Raw genomic sequence first — 4,117 nt, 5'->3', positions numbered from 1 at the left:
CTCTGTTTGTCTGTTATTGTTGTATAGTAATGCATGTGATTTTAGCACATTAATTTTGTATCCTGAGACTTTGCTAAAGTTGCTTATCAGTTTAAGGAGATTTTGGGCTGAGACTATGGGGTTTTGTAAATATACAGTCATGTCATCTTTAAACAGCGACAATTTGACTGCCTTTTCTCCTATTTGAATACCCTTTATATCTTTCTCTTGCCTGATTGCCCTGACCAGAATTTCCAATACTATGTTGAATAGGAGTGGTGAGAGGGTATCTTTGTCTTGTGCCAGTTTTCAAAGGGAATGCTTCCAGTTTTTGCCCATTCAGTATGATATTGGCTGTGGGTTTGTCATAAATAGCTCTTATTATTTTGAGATATGTTTCATCAATACCTTGTTTATTGAGGGTTTTTAGCATAAAGGGCTGCTGAATTTTGTCAAAGGCCTTCTCTGCATCTATTGAGATAATCATGTGGTTTTTTTCTTTAGTTCTGTTTATATGATGGATTACATTTATAGCTTTGACACATACTTGCATCCTAGTGATGAAGCCAACTTGATCATGATGGATAAGCTTTTTGATGTGCTGTTAGATTTGGTTTGCCAATAGTTTATTGAGGATTTCCACATCAATGTTCATCATGAATACTGATTTGAAATTTTCTTTTTTAGTTGTGTCTCTGCCAGGTTTTGGTATCAGGATGATGTTGGTCTTATAAAATGAGTTAGGGAGGATTCCCTCTTTTTCTCTTGTTTGGAATAGTTTCAGAAGGAATGGTACCAGCTGCTCTTTTTACCTCTGGTGGAATTTGGCTGTGAACCTGACTGGTCCTGGAATTCTTTTGGTTGGTGGGCTATTAATTGCTGCCTCAATTTCAGACCTTGTTATTGGTCTATTCCAGGATTTGACTTCTTCCTGGTTTGGTCTTGAGAGGGTGTAAGTGTCCACGAATTTATCAATTTCTTCTAGATTTACTGGTTTGTTTGCATAGAGGTCTTTATAGTATTCTGTGATGGTAGTTTGTATTTCTGTGTGATTGGTGGTGATATCCCCTTTATCATTTTTTATTGCATCTATTTGATTCTTCTGTCTTTTCTTTATTAGTCTGGATAGCTGTCTACTTTGTTGATCTTTTAAAAAAAAACAGTTCCTGGATTCATTGATTTGTTTGAAGGGTTTTTTTTTTTTTTTTGTGTTTTTTTTTTTTTTTTTTTTTTTTTTTTTTTTTTTTTTTTTTTTTTTTTTGTGCGTATGTGTGTGTCTCTGTCTCCTTCAGTTCTGCTCTTAGTTATTTCTTGTCTTCTGCTAGATTTTGAATTTGTTTAATCTTGCTCCTCTATTTCTTTTAATTGTGACATTGGGTGTTGATTTTAGATCTTTCCTCATTTATCATGTTGGCATTTAGTGCTATAAATTTCCCTCTACACACTGCTTTAAATGTATCCCAGAGATTCTGGTATGTTTGTTCTCATTGGTTTTGAAGAACATCTTTATTTTTGCCTTCATTTCATTATTTATCCAGTGGTCATTCAGGAGCAGGTTGTTCAGTTTACATGTAGTTGTTCGGTTTTGAGTGAGTTATTTAATCCTGAGTTCTAATTTGATTGCACTGTGGTCTGAGAGACTGTTTTTTATGATTTCCATTATTTTGCATTTGCTGAGGAGTGTTTTACTTCCAATTATGTGGTCAATTTTAGAATAAGTGCGATGCGGTACTGAGAAGAATGTATATTCTGTGTATTTGGGGTGGAGAGTTCTGTAGATGTCTATTAGTTCTGCTTGGTCCAAAGCTCAATTCAAGTCCTGGATATCCTTGTTAATTTTCTGTCTCATTGACCTGTCTAATATTGACAGCGGGATATTGAAGTCTCCCACTATTATTGTGTGGGAGTCTAAGTCTCTTTGTGGGTCATTAAAACTTGCTTTATGTATCTGGGTGCTCCTGTATTGGATGCGTATATATTTAGTATAGTAAGCGATTCTTGTTGCATTGATCCCTTTACCATTATGTAATGCCCTTCTTTGTCTCTTGATCTTTGTTGGTTTAAGGTCTGTTTTATCAGAGACTAGGATTGTGACTCCTGCTATTTTTTTTTCTTTCCATTTGCTTGGTAAATCTTCCTTCATCCCTTTATTTTGAGCTTATATGTCTCTTCGCACATGAGATGGGTCTCCTGAATACAGCATACCAGTGGGTCTTGACTATTTATCCAATTTGCCAGTCTGTGTCTTTTAATTGGGGCATTTAGCTCATTTAGACTTAAGGTTAATGTTGTTATGTGCGAATTTGATCCTGCCATTTTGATGCTAGCTGATTATTTTGCCCATTAGTTGATGTGGTTTCTTCATAGTATTGATGGCCTTTACAATTTGGTATTTTTTTACAGTGGCTGGTACTGGTTGTTCCTTTCAATGTTTAGTGCTTCCTTCAGAAGCTCTTGTAAGGCAGGCCTGGTGGTGACAAAATCTCTCAGCATTTGCTTACCTGTAAAGGATTTTATTTCTCCTTCACTTGTAAAGCTTGGTTTGGCTGGATATGAAATTCTGGGTTGAAAATTCTTTTAGGATGTTGAATATTGGCCCCAACTCTCTTCTGGCTTATAGGGTTTCTGCATAGAGATCCGCTGTTAATCTGATGGGCTTCCTTTTTTGGGTAACCCCACCTTTCTTTCTGACTGCCCTTAGCATTTTTTTCCTTCATTTCAACCCTGGTGAACCTGACAATTATGTGTCTTGGGGTTGCTCTTCTCAAGGAGTATCTCTGTGGTGTTCTCTGTATTTCCTGAATTTGAATGTTGGCCTGCCTTGTTAGATTGGGGAAGTTCTCCTGGATAACATCCTGATGATTGTTTTCCAACTTGGTTCCATTCTCCCTGTCACTTTCAGGTACACTGATCAAATGTAGATTAGTCTTTTCACATAATCCCATATTTCTTGGAGGCTTTGTTCATTACTTTTCACTCTTTTTTCTCTAATTTTGCCTTCTCACTTTATTTTATTGAGTTTATCTTCAATCTCTGATATCCTTTCTTCCACTTGATCAATTTGGCTATTGAAACTTGTGTATTCTTCATAAAGTTCTTTGTTTTTCAGCTCCATCAACTTATTATGTTCTTCTCTACACTGGTTATTCTAGTTAGCATTTCATCTAACCTTTTTTCAAGGTTCTTAGCTTCCTTCCATTGGGTTAGAACTTGCCCCTTGAGCTCGGAGAAGTTTGTTATTACCCACCTTCTGAAACCCGTTTCTGTCAATTAGTCAAACTCATTCTCCATCCAGTTTTTGTTCCCTTGTTGATAAGGAGTTGTGATCCCTTGAAGAAGAAGCAGCATTCTGGTTTTTGGAGTTTTCAGCCTTTTTGCACTGATTTCTTCCTATCTTTGTGGATTTATCTACCTTTGGTCTTTGAAGTTGGTGACCTTTGGATGGGGTCTCTGAGTGGATGTCCTTTCTGTTGATGTTGAAACTATTTCTTTCTGTTAGTTTTCCTTCTAACAGTCAGGCCCCACTGCTACAGATCTGCTGGAGTTTGCTGGAGGTCCATTCCAGACCCTGCTTCACTGGGAATCACCGGCAGGGGCTGCAGAACAGCAAAGGTTGCTGCCTGTTCCTTCCTCTGGTAGCTTTGTCCCAGAGGGGTACCTGTCAGATGCCAGCCAGAACTCTTCTGTATGAGGGATCTGTCAGCCCCTGCTGGGAAGTGTCTCCCAGTCAGGATACACGGCAGTCAGGGAGCCGCTTGATTAGGCAGTCTGTCCCTTAGCAGAGCTCCAACTCTGTGCTGGGAGATGTTACTCCCTTCAGAGATGCCAGACAGGGATGTTTAAGTCTGCTGAAGCTGTACTCACAACCACCCCTTTTCCCAAATGCTCTGTCCCAGGAAGGTGGGGGCTTTATTTATAGGTCCCTAATGGGCTGCTGCCTTTCTTCAGAGATGCCCTGCCCAGTGAGGAACAAGTCTAGTGACACAGTCTGCCTGAAGAGGACTTGCTGAGCTGCTGTGGGCTCTGGCCAGTCACTGTGTAAACTTCCCGGTGACTTTGTTTACACAGCGAGGTTAAAATCATCTACCCAAGCCTCAGCAATGACAGATGCCCCTCCCCCCACCAAGCTTGAACACCC

The sequence above is a fragment of the Cebus imitator genome, unplaced genomic scaffold (assembly GCF_001604975.1).
Source record: "Cebus imitator isolate Cc_AM_T3 unplaced genomic scaffold, Cebus_imitator-1.0 Scaffold108, whole genome shotgun sequence".
In the NCBI taxonomy this organism is placed as follows: domain Eukaryota; kingdom Metazoa; phylum Chordata; class Mammalia; order Primates; family Cebidae; genus Cebus; species Cebus imitator.
This window is presented reverse-complemented; position numbering follows the sequence as displayed.